At 43.7% G+C, this 12,205-nt stretch overlaps 1 long non-coding RNA gene across 2 annotated transcripts in view; it reads left to right on the top strand.

Moving 5' to 3' along the window:
• Window positions 1-292: 292 nt before the first annotated feature.
• LOC115296947 overlaps window positions 293-12,205 on the top strand; it is a 22,018-nt gene continuing 10,105 nt past the window's right edge. The window contains exon 1 of one of the 2 annotated variants that reach the window (XR_003911192.1): window positions 293-356. This is a non-coding gene — a long non-coding RNA (uncharacterized LOC115296947). Of the gene's footprint in view, window positions 357-3,353; window positions 3,387-12,205 lie in introns of those variants that run through there. The other variant, XR_003911172.1, reaches the window with a different exon arrangement.

The following is a 12,205-nucleotide window of genomic DNA, read 5'->3' as shown; positions in this document are numbered from 1 at the left end:
GGACTTTTGTCTCCTCCACACATTTTTAGCACAGAGAAGAGGACAAAGCTCTTAATGATTGGTGCCAGAAAATGGCAGATGAAATAATTTTTAGAAATCAGCAATAGGAGTAAGATTAAGAATTTGAAGGTGAAGGGGCAAGGTTGAGATAGTCACTGGAGTAATGAAAGCACGCTTTTATGAGAAATGAATCAGATTGCCAAGAGGAAATGGTAGGGTTAGGATGATTTTGTAGTCCGTCCATTTAACATGGAATGTAACTCTCCACAGCCAACTCCTAGCCAAGGAGCAGGAGAGGAGAGAGAAGACAGGACAGTCTGCAGCCGAGGGCGCACCAGCTAAGGGGTAAACTTTAGGTGAGTTTAAGCCATTTGTGGGAGCAACACCAAAGGGGCTGAGGAGGTCCAGACCCCAGAGGGAGGAAATCAGGTGGAACAAAAGGAGGTGTGGACTGGGGAAAATGGGATCGGTTATGTGACTGGGGGTTTGAGGAGAGGTAAGTGAGTTTGGTAATGGAAGGAAAGGGAAGGCCCTGAGATGAGACACACAGAAAAGGATGACATGTGGCCTGGGAAGTGGCGTGCCTACTGCTGAAGACCAGCAGAGAGTGATGTCAGGAGAGAGGGAACAGGCTCAGGAGGGACATCCCTGTGCAGGTGAGCACCACCGACAGTCAGGGCACCGGGCCCACACAGTAGGTGCCAGAGTCACTGTGCAGGTGAAGGGGAAAGTCCCAGAACCCGAGGGCACGATCTTCAAAGAAGGAGCAAGGGGGTATGACTGCTGCAGCAGGGAACTAAGTTCCTTACGTGCCCCTAGAACGTGATGACGTGATGGCAGTGGATTCCCCAAATGTCCCTAAAGGACAGGAGAGAGTCACCTCAACAAGGAGAAGGGCGAAGGAAAGAAAGGTACTGAATGGAAATTCACAATGATGAGCTGGAAGAGTAGGCCTCTGGGACAGCAGCTCCGGAGTCAGGCTTGCAGGCCTGGCACTGAGGCCCAGTGGGGAGCTGCAGGACCAGCAGGGGAGCTGGTGGGTGCGTTCTCAAGAAGAGTTGATGTGGATCACATAGAGGAAGGTACAAAGAGTTGTGGGGGGTGGGGGTGGGCTGTGTGAGGACCAGGAGCACTCTTGTTGCAGCCTCAAACTGCCCTATGGGGTGGAGATGATCTCCCTTTCATAAATGCAGAAGCCCAGAGTTCACATGAGTGTAACTGCAGTGCAAGCAGGAACATGCTCACAGGAATTGCTGCCCTCTGCGGCGGGGGTGGGGTGGGGAGTTCATTAACATGTTTATTCAGCACATTACCTGCACGCTTTCCAGGGCATACAAAATATGTGAGACCTATAAAGACAGGTGTGGGCTTCCAAAGTGAAATAGAAACCAGCACAATCTCAAACATACTTAACAAATGTCTACAAATGTACCAGGATGCCATCCTTAGGCTTAGATTCAGCGCTCATCAACATCTTATTCTATTTTAAACTTGCAACTTAGCAATACTAATTGATTACTGCAAGATCGTAATCACCTGTAAAGTAATTGAGTTAATCAAAACCAAACCACATCTGAGTCATCTCTGAATCAAGGCTGAACTCTAGGGTCCTGAGTTTTTCTGGCAAGACCCCAGTCTCCCTGACTTTATCTCATCAGGGCTAATGTCACTAATCCTTTATTAATCACGGCCTAGGGGCAGAGCTAACCACTGAAACCCCGCAGCCTTTATGGGCAATAAACCAACCTTGCTCCCATTCTTGCTTTATTTTTTAAATTTATTTTTTGCCTTTTCCCCTTGCTTTACTCTTCTCCCTAGCAGTTATCACCATCTACAATAGTATACATTTTATTATATTTATTTGTTGGTCTTGATCCACATAGGCTCCACAAGGCCAGGGATTTTATTAACTTTGTACCCCAGCATCTAGAATAGTACTTGGCTCATACTAGGAGCCAGTAAACTATTTGTTGAATGAATGAATTTTTTTTAAATTTTTTATTTTTGAGAGACAGAGATAGCACGAGCAGGAGAGGGTCAGAGAGAGAGAGAGAGAGAGAGAGAGAGAGAGAGAGAGAGAGAGATACAGAATCTGAAGCAGGTTCCAGGCTCTGAGCTAGCAGTCAGCACAAAGCCGGATGCAGGGCTCGAACCCACGAAGTGTGAGTGAGATCATGACCTGAGCCAAAGCCAGACACTTAACTGATTGAGCTCCCAGGCACCCCAAATGAATGAATTTTTTAAAAGTGAAGTAGAAAAGATTCAAATTATGTTTTTTAAAAGTTTAAAAATACTTTAAATGTTACAGCAAATACAACTATATATTTAATGGGTGATATGAATGCATTTTGTTGCATTTAATGTGAGGAGGGAGAGGGTTCCTATAAAAAAGGTAATAGGGGTTTGTATAGCTTTTAAATGGCCTTGCTCATGCAATGAATGGATGGATGGATGAAATGAATCAATAAATAAACCTTAGAGATCAGCCAGAGATGTGCCCTGACTTCATCAGAGAGTGGCAGAGGCAAGACCCAAAGCAGTACTCTTCCTATTCTCCATCCGAGTCCCTGTCCCCTGCTCCCTGGACCTCTCCCACCGACTCCACGCAGGGTGGGTGGAGGATGTGGTGAGCATCTTAGCAGAGATGGGCGCACCATGAAACCAATGATGCTATTAGACTTACAAAGACCTATACCCAAGGTCTCTGTATTTCTGCATCTGTAATGTTCTGTTCCTCTTCCTAAAAAGCGCCTCCTGCCAACCTGGCTCAGTGTCAGACTCCCCCAAAGTGGGATCCACCTAGTGTTGGGCACAGTCCAAATGGCCTAACTCTCGCTCCACTTCCACTCAATACACAGATCTATGAAGGACTGACCCACCCACCTCGCAGGCCCCCCAGGCCCCACACTTGGAGAACAAAGATTCACAAAAAGGCGCTAATTTTTCTGCCATGGCTTATTAAGGAGCTATAACAACCTCATTGGAGAGGTTATTGGAGCTGTTTGAGGAGAATCCATCCTTTTTCCGGATAAGCTCCCGGGAGCTGCCAGAAAGATGAAGGGGCAGGCCCCGTGGTCTGGGATGGTAGTCAGAGAAAACAGGGGCCTATCCCATCTACCCCTTCCATCCCCAAAATATGGAGCTGAGAAGACATAGCCTTCAAGCTCACGGGAAGAACCAAGGGGCAGTCTGGGCCTGAGACAGTGTGCATGGCCCGCCTCTTCCGCCACTTCCCACTTCCGGTGAGGCTGGAGACCCCGCCCCCGCAACCAGGGTGGCTTAGCGGCACCTCTTAGCTCCTGTTTGCCAGTTAGGTGCACTTCCTCACCCACCTGATACCCAGCCTTGGAGCACCCATGTCTCCTGTCATCTCCTTAACCCCAATCGTAAGTCTCTCCTGGGGAGGAGCCCTGGTCCCCTGCCTTCCACTGACCTGGCCAAGTCCTGCTCATCCTGCTTTTTCTCCGAGTTCCTTAGTTTTCTGTAGTTATCTCTATGTAGCCCGTCTCAGAGTAAACAGGAATCATTGATTTGTTCCCAGAAAGCAAGGACTGTGCCTTTTATCTCTTCAATGCAAAGACATTTTGGGGGCAGAAGTTTAAATAAGTGAGGAAGGTTGGCTATGTAAAAGCAGTTGGGAATGGAGGCAGTTCACTGGCCGGTGACCACATTTGCTTCTCTAACTGCAGAAACACAAAAGGCACAGGGGAAAAAACAACCAACAGGAATTTATGAAGCGCCTATTATGTGCCAGATACAGTATCGTTTAATCCTTAAAACTCCTTGGCTAGTGTGCCCATTAAGCAGATGGGGCACCCACCCCAAGAACCGAAGTGACTTGCTCAGCATCCCGGCGGCCTAGGCCTCACCATTCCGGGAAGTAACCCTCATCATCTGTCCGCCCTGCGTGGAGAGGGTCACAGTGCTGTCTCTTCTCCATCTCTAAAACCTCCACATCCCAACAGTCTCCCAGAGTGGAACATTTCTCCTTACAGGGGAAGTGGCTTCTCTTTGCATTAAAATACTTCATAAAGTATGACATTCCAAACATAATGATATTTTAAAAACTTTTTTAAACTTAATAATTTGTTTTTTAATTTACATCCAAGTTAGCATATAGTGCAACAATGATTTCAGGAGTAGATTCCTTTATACCCCTTATCCATTTAGCCCATCCCCCCTCCAACACCCCTTGAGCAACCCTCTGTTTGTTCTCTGTATTTAGGAGTCTCTTATGTTTTGTCTCCCTCCCTGTTTTTATATTATTTTTGCTTCCCATCCCTTACATTGATCTGTTTTGTATCTTAAAGTCCTCCTACGAGTGAGGTCATATATTTGTCTTTCTCTGACTAATTTTACTTAGCATACCCTCTAGGTCCGTCCATGTAGTTGCAAATGGCAAGATTTCATTCTTTTTGATTGTTGAGTAATACTGCATTGTATATATATATGTATATCACATCTTCTTTATCTATTCATCCATCGATGGCCATTTGGGCTCTTTCCATACTTTGGCTATTGATAGCGCTGCTATAAACATTGGGGTGCATGTGCCCCTTCAAAACAGCACACTTGTATCCCTTGGATAAATACCTAGTAGTGCAATTGCTGGGTTGTATGGTCGTTCTATTTTTAATTTTTTGAGGAACCTCCATTCTGTTTTCCAGAGTGGTTACACCAGTTTGCATTCCCATAAAATTTTTTATTATTGTAGAGAGAAAGCATGAGCAGGGCAGAGGGAGAGAGGGAGAAGGAGGGGGGGCAGAGAGAGAGAGAATCTCAAGCAGGCTCCATGCTCAGCCTAGAGCAGGACATGGGACTTGATCTCATGAGCTGGACACCGGGCTCAATCCCACGACCCAACGATTATGATCTGAGCTGAAATCAAGAGTCAGATGCTCAACCAACTGAGCCATTCAGGGCATCCCCCAAACAAAATGATCTTCTATTTGTGTCTTGGTACCGTTGGATGTATCTGTTGGACTGAGCCTTGTGGATTTAAGAGGCAGGGAAAGTAATTAGTCTTTACCTTTCAGAAGAACATAAGAATTATTTTCTGTGTTTCTGAAGTCAGTTATGAGTTCAGACCCCTTACTTCACAAACGGGGAGTGAAGAGAAAGGCCTGACATTTTTGCTCTGGTACAGTCACCAGGTGTTTTGAAATTCTGATGAGTCCTAATGGAGGCTGGGCAGAAGTGAGGCATCGCTCCCCTCCCCCGGAGTCCTTCTGTCTTAAGCTGCTTTAATACTGACAAATTGCTACTCTTGTGGCCTGAATGAATTATTCCACCACTCTGTATACTTTTACCAAGAAAGAAATATTCCCCCATTGCCCATAGGGCTTAGAGATATGCTGTCGATCCTGCTGAAGTTTTGGAAACAATGGAACCACTGAGAGTTCCTCAAACTTCTGAGCTCTCTGGGCGTTCTGTTGAGTTATAAGAGCCATAGAACCCCTGATTTCATTTGAAATTCATTCTTTGCCAAGAAAAGGTCTTTGCTGCTGTCCTAACATTTTGGGGACCATTTTTGGCATCCAAATGAAGTAGGTAGACTTTCATGAGACATCTGAACCTTTCAGGTCTTGCCTAAGGGTCTGGGAAAGTAGCTAGCTTTTCCTGTGGACACTCCTGAAGTTGCTGGAGGTAAACACCTCCACAGCTGACAAAGGACCAGGTGACCAAGTGCCCTGAGAGCCCAGAGGAGCGGGGGCCAGCGAAGTTTCCACAGAGAGGATTGAGTTTGAGGTGGTTTTCAAAGGACCGGTCAGAACCTACCAGATGGTGGAGGATTCTCAGAAGAAGGGTCTGTCATGAAACCAAGACCATAGTCAAGGAAGCGCATACAGTTAGATAAGGTAGGTGCTGAATGCCCAGCACAACCTGAGTACTTAGTGAGTGAGTGCCCATAAATGTTCATCATAGTAACAGAACCTGAGGAAGGGTCTGGGGAGGCAGGTGTGAGGGGGTGTGACTGGAGACCAGAATAGCAAGGAAGCTTGCTTGAGACAGACAGAGGACAGACAGAATTAAATGCCATGCATGATAAGGTTTAGGCAGAACAGGGACAGGGTCAGAGTTGTGCTTTATATGTCTTAAAATCTGTTTAATTTTCGAGTAATCTGTACTTGTGTGGTTTGAAATAAACATTATATTAGGGACACCTGGGTGGCTCAGTTGACTAAGCATCCAGCTTCAGCTCAGATCATGATCTCATGGTTCGTGAGTTCGAGCCCCTCATCAGGCTCTCTGCTGTCAGTGCAGAGCCTGCTTCAGATCCTCCTTCCCCCTCTCTCAGCCTCTCCCCTGCTTATGTACTCTTTGCCTCTCTCAAAAATAAACATTAAAAAACATAATTATTAAATAAACATTATACTAAAAGATATACATTGAGAAGTCTTGTTCTCCTACCTGACTCCAGTCATTCACTCCCCCAAACCCCAGTGCCTCAGTTTACCACATTTATTAGTTTTTTGTATCATTCTAGTGTTTGTATCTGCATCAACATCTACACCTGTGTCCGTATCTGCATCTCCATCTTTTTTTGGAGCACTTTCGACCTTACGGGAAAGTTGCAAGAATGCTATGAAGAACTTCACCCAGAGCCCCCGATTACGTCACACCAATTGTCGTAGTGACATTCTAGCACCGGTGCAATGCAGTGCAGGGGCGTCAAGTCTCCCCCGACTGTCACGCCTCTTTAAGCTCCTTCATTCTGGAGCCGGTTCTCCTTGAATTTCAGACCCCGGACATGTTTTCTTTAGGATTACAAAGCCAGCCTTTGTAGATGATCCTGCAGTTTGGATTTGTGTAATGTTTCCTTGTGATTAGACCCAGATTATGCCTTTGGGGGGAGTGGGGCAGGACTACCACAGAGGCGATGCTGTGTTCTTGCTGAACACTATTAGATTTCACATGTGGATTTGTTCCATTCCTCGTGGTGTTAGTTTGATTCACTTAATCAAGATGGTGTCGGCCAGGTTTCCCCCCTGGAAATTGACATATTCCTACTTTGTATCAAAAAGACACCTGGTGTGGCGATCCTCTGAGACTATGTAATTATTCTGTTTCTTATTCCACTCTCACCTACTACTTTTAACATCCATCAAACTTTTGGGGCCTGATTTAATGATTGCTATGGTGGCTGTAAAGTGGTTTTTAAAAACTTCATCATTCTTTTGTATTTATTAGGTGGCATTTTATTATATGGAAGAGCTTTCTCTTCTTCCCATTTATTTATTTGTTTACATATATCCATGATGATTTCCTCCTTTAAGTAATGGATTAAAAACTATTAGTATCATTATTTTGATGCTTAAATTGTTCCAGGTTTGATAAGCAGGATGCTAGCTTCCATGTCCTTTTACATATCCCCATCATTCTGTGAGCATTTCCTTAATTTCTATAAAAAAATAAATAAAAACCCAGGCTCATCTTTTACTTCCATTGCCTCAGCCCTGGAATCAGTCATTTTTTTTTTCATGAATTCCTAGTTTCTCTTAATAGAGAGTGGTGTTTAAACATCAGCCATTTAGACATTAGGGCTCATTTTCTGCTGGAGTGCCCTGCCCTCAAGCTGTCTCAGTGGAGATACACACGTCCCCCTTTACATGTCCATTTGTCACCTATCTATCTACGTATGTATGTATCTATCTACGTATCTCTCTCCCTATCCTCTATCTACCCATGTATCATGTGTTAACCCATGAATTCACACTGACACTTTCAATTCACTCCATACTGCAAGGTTCATTCGTCCTTTCCCCCTTTTCATATTTACACCTACTTTCTCTGTCAATGAGAAGCCCGACTCCATTGTCCATGATTTATTTGTATTTGCTTATTTGTTCCATCTCATGCATGTAGCCAACCAGTGGGATTCCCCTGCCATCTGCTCTAATGTCATTTTTATGTGGCTCATCATTAATGGTCATCTTAGCCAGTATATGCACGCACATGCATGCACACACACACCTTTTTTTTGGAAGGAGTATGGCTCATGCAATTGTGGGGCTTATCTGGCAAGTCTACAATCTGCATACTGGCCTGGTGGGCTAGACATCCAGACGTTGCTGTCTGAGTCAGTAAGCTGGAAATTCAGGCAGAATTTCTGTACTGCAGTCTAGAGTCAGAAGTCCTACTTCTTTGGAGGACTTTAGTCTTTGCTCTTAAAGCCTTCAACTGATTAGATGGGGTCCACCTGAATTATGGCGGAAAACCTACTTTACTCAAAGTCTGCTGTTTTAAATGTTAATCTAAAAAATACCTTCACACGAACATTTGGATGGGTATTTGATCAAATAAGTGAGGACCATGGTCTGTCAAGGTTGATGCATAGAATTAACTGCTTTGGTAGCTAATTAGTAGTCATAATCTGTGTGTGCTACCTGGTATAACAAATAGTCCCTACATCTCAAAAAAGATTTATGTTTTTCTCACAATGGTCTGGTGTTGGTTGGCAGATCATGTAGAACTTTGAAGAACTTTGTTTCTTCTATTCAGTAGCTCTACCATCCATTAAAGCCTTAGAAAGTTCTCTATGATCCTATTCATCTAGCCAGTAGGTGTAAGACGAGGAAGATTGGCAAATGGCACGTGGAACAGTTTTATGGACCAGGCCTGCAAGTGACATTTAATCACTGTTGCTTATATTCTACTGGCCAGAACTTACGCCATAGCAAGTCCTATTGCAATGGAGGCTGAGCATTGTCATTTAGGTGTGCCAGGAGAGAAGAGGAAGCATTCTGGAAAACTAGCCACTGTCTGCCACAAAAATGTGTACATAGGCCTGCATTTTGGCTTTTCACTAATATATCCTGGAGATACTTCCTATTAGTATATTTTCTCAAAAAAAAAAAAAAAGCAATGTCTGCATAGTATTCCATTTTTTAGATATACCACAGTTGATTTAACCAGTCCTATTTAGATAGGCACGTGGATTGATTCCACTCTGTTGGAATGTTGAAATGAATAACTATTAACCCTATTTAGTATTACTTTGTCCATGATCTGCAGGATAAATTCTCATGAGAGGGATTACTGGTTTAAAGATGGAAGTATACTGTGGTGCCTGGGTGGCTCGGCTGGTTAAACATCTGACTTTGGCTCAGGTCATAATCTCACAGTTCATGAGTTCGAGCCCCGAGTTGAGCTCTGTTCTGACAGCTCAGATTCTGTGTCTCCCTCTCTCTCTCTGCCCCTCCCCAGCTCATGCTCTGTCTCTCTCTCTCTCTCTCAAAAATAAAGTAAACATTAAAAAAATAATAAAGATGGAAGTGCACTGTAATTTGCCCCCTTTGAGAGTGTCTCTCTAATTATTAAGAATGAAGTTCATCATTGTCATATAGGCCACTCATATTTCATTTTCTGTTTCTTTGTTCAATCCTTCTTGACTTCTTGATGCGTAGGACTTCTGGTACTAGAGAGATAATGTTACAAATTCTTTTCCTGGTTTCTTACTTCTCTCTCTCTTTTTTTTTTAATGTTTTTTATTTGTTTTTGAGAGACAGAGAGAGACAGTGCGAGCAGGGGTGGGTCAGAGAGAGAGGGAGATACAGAATCTGAAGCAGGCTCCAGGCTCTGAGCTAGCTGTCAGCACAGAGCCCGACATGGGGCTCGAACCCATGAACCGCGAGATCACGACCTGAGCCGAAGCCGGACACTTAACCAACTGAGCCACCCAGGCGCTCCTATTTCTCTTTGGACTTTGTATAAAGTATATTTTCCATGTAGAAAATTTTATTTATATAATTGAGTTCATTAATCTTTTCTTTTATGGCTTCTAAATTTTGAGTCATCATCAGAAAATCTTCCCATTGTGAAAGTCTGTGGAGAATGGGTCAGAGCAGGGCCAGCCTGGAGGCAGAGAAGCCAGTTGGGATGTGGTTATAACTGTGAGGGTGGAGGGAAGGGTATGTTTGTCTCCCAGCATGGAGACAAGGTGGTGTAGGGAGGGGCAAGAGGAGGTGAGAGTTTCTGAGGTTTCTGGCCAGATGGTGTTGCTAAGAATGTAATAAGGTTTCCTATTATTTCTGAGCTTGGGTTGATTTGGGGATTGTGGGCTGAGGGTGAGGCCAGGGCTGAACCTAGAATGGAATTTGTTAGGAAGTTGTTTTACTTATACCTAACATTCACCTCCTGGTATCTGGCTGCTATTAACTTTTGTGCCATTAAAAAACAATTTGTGGGGTACCCGGGTGGATCAGTTGGTTAAGTGTCCGACTTGTGCTCAGGTCATGGTTTGTGGGTCCGAGTCCCCCATCAGGCTCTGTACTGACAGCTCGGAGCCTGGAGTCTGTTTCAGATCCTGTGTCTCCCTCTCTGTCTTCCTCTCCCACTCACACTGTCTCTCTCTCTCTCAAAGATAAAGATTAAAAAAAAACAATTTATGTCATAAAGTAATTAAGACAGACTTATTGCGTTCCCAAAGGCACTACAGAGCTCCCTCAAGTCAGGAAGTTAAAAAGAACAGTAAGGGGCCAAAATGGAGAAGTACAAATGGCTATTAAGTATATAAAAAGAGGGGCGCCTGGCCGGCTGAGTCAGTAGAGCATGCAACCCTTGATCTCAGAGCTGTGAGTTCAAGCCCCACTTTGGGTATGGAACCTATTTTTAAAAAATGTATATATATAAGATAAGATGATCAACTTTACTCAGTAAAATAAATACAAATTTAAACTATGCAGAAGTATTATTTCTCATCTATTCCACAGAAGAAAGCTAAAAGTTTGAACACCTATTTTGATTCTGATCTTGTACAGGGGGTAGAATTTACAAGAGGGCAGATTTTATCTTGGCCCCTGAGTTAACTCTTTGGATCCCAGCATGCTTTGAGTCAAGCACCCTAAAAACACGGGAGACTAGGGGAGGAAAGCTTGCTTTCTTCGTCTCTATTTTGTAGCTTGCATAGTTGTTTTTTTGTTTTCTTTTTTGGTCACCCCAGCTCTCTGCCAGCTTCATCCTTTCTTCCTACCTTGCTAACTTATTTATTTATCAGTAAATATTTTGTGAGCACTCTTATGTGCCAACCAGCATTTTAGGCGTTTGAGATCCTTCAGTGACTAGAACAGAAAGGTTTCTGTCTGGCTTCACGGAACTCCCAGTTGAAACAGATTCTTCTCTTCTGTCCCTGTATTTCTCTCCCTCATAATTCTGTGTCCCCATAGTTTCTGCTTCCTCTAACTTTGGTTTATCATGACGGCTCCTGGCCCCATGTTCTTATGATTGTTCAACATCTTGATGGAAATTTGTGTTATCCCTAATCTTTTACAAATAGTGTTTGCTGCATTGAATGGCCTTGAACATGTATCTTTCCATATTTATGCTGCTGGTGTGTCTTTGGGATAGGTTCCTAGATGTGGGGTTTGTGACTCAAGGGCCAATTCTTTATGTACATAGACTTAAGTAGAGATTTACATGGTGATTCCATAGTGAGTAATAAAATATTACATGGTAGTAAAGTATCAAGTACATGTTGGTGGATGTTACCAAGTTCTTCTCAAAATAAGTTATATGGTCAGGGGGGTCCCTTGCTGGATCAGTCAGTGGAGCATGAGACAGACTCTTGATCTCAGGGTTGTGAGTTCAAGCTCCAAGTTGGGCTAGAGATTACTTCACAAAAATAAAATTTAAATTTAAAAAAGAGGTTATGTGGTTTTTGTGGCTTTTCAATCCTTTTCTCTGACCGTCTCCTAACTTTTTGGACCCTTCCCCTGTCTCCTGCTTCTGTCCCGAACTAGCCTCATTCGGAGTGTTCCTTCTGCCAAAATTTGGTGCCGCTCTCATTCTCTTTTCTCTCTCTAATTATTCCTAAAATACAAAGGCAAGTGAAACTAACAAGCACAACTGCATTTTGAGTTGGAGGTTTAATCACAATCAGAGCTATATTTTAATAGACTTAAAAGTACAGTAATTTGGCTGTATACTTTTAGTAGGGAATACCCTAAGGATAAAAGGAACTCTAAAAGATACTTGCCCCGGCCCGCGGGGTCCTTCAACAGGGAACCTGGAGGAGGGAACGGGTGAATGGATGGGACAAGAGACACAAAGAATGAGAGCAAGACAGAGATCTGATCAAGCTCCAACCTTTATTCAAAAGGGGGCTGCTTATATACACAACCAGGGGGAAGAAAAATGAGGGGAAGGGGGAAAGAATGCTGAGAGGGGTAATTGGTACCACGAACCGATCAGACAGTGACAGATGATA

Source organism: Suricata suricatta, chromosome 1 (genome assembly GCF_006229205.1).
Source record: "Suricata suricatta isolate VVHF042 chromosome 1, meerkat_22Aug2017_6uvM2_HiC, whole genome shotgun sequence".
Taxonomy (NCBI): Eukaryota; Metazoa; Chordata; class Mammalia; order Carnivora; family Herpestidae; genus Suricata; species Suricata suricatta.
Note: the sequence above shows the minus strand (reverse complement) of the source record. Positions and strands in the feature narration are given on the sequence as shown.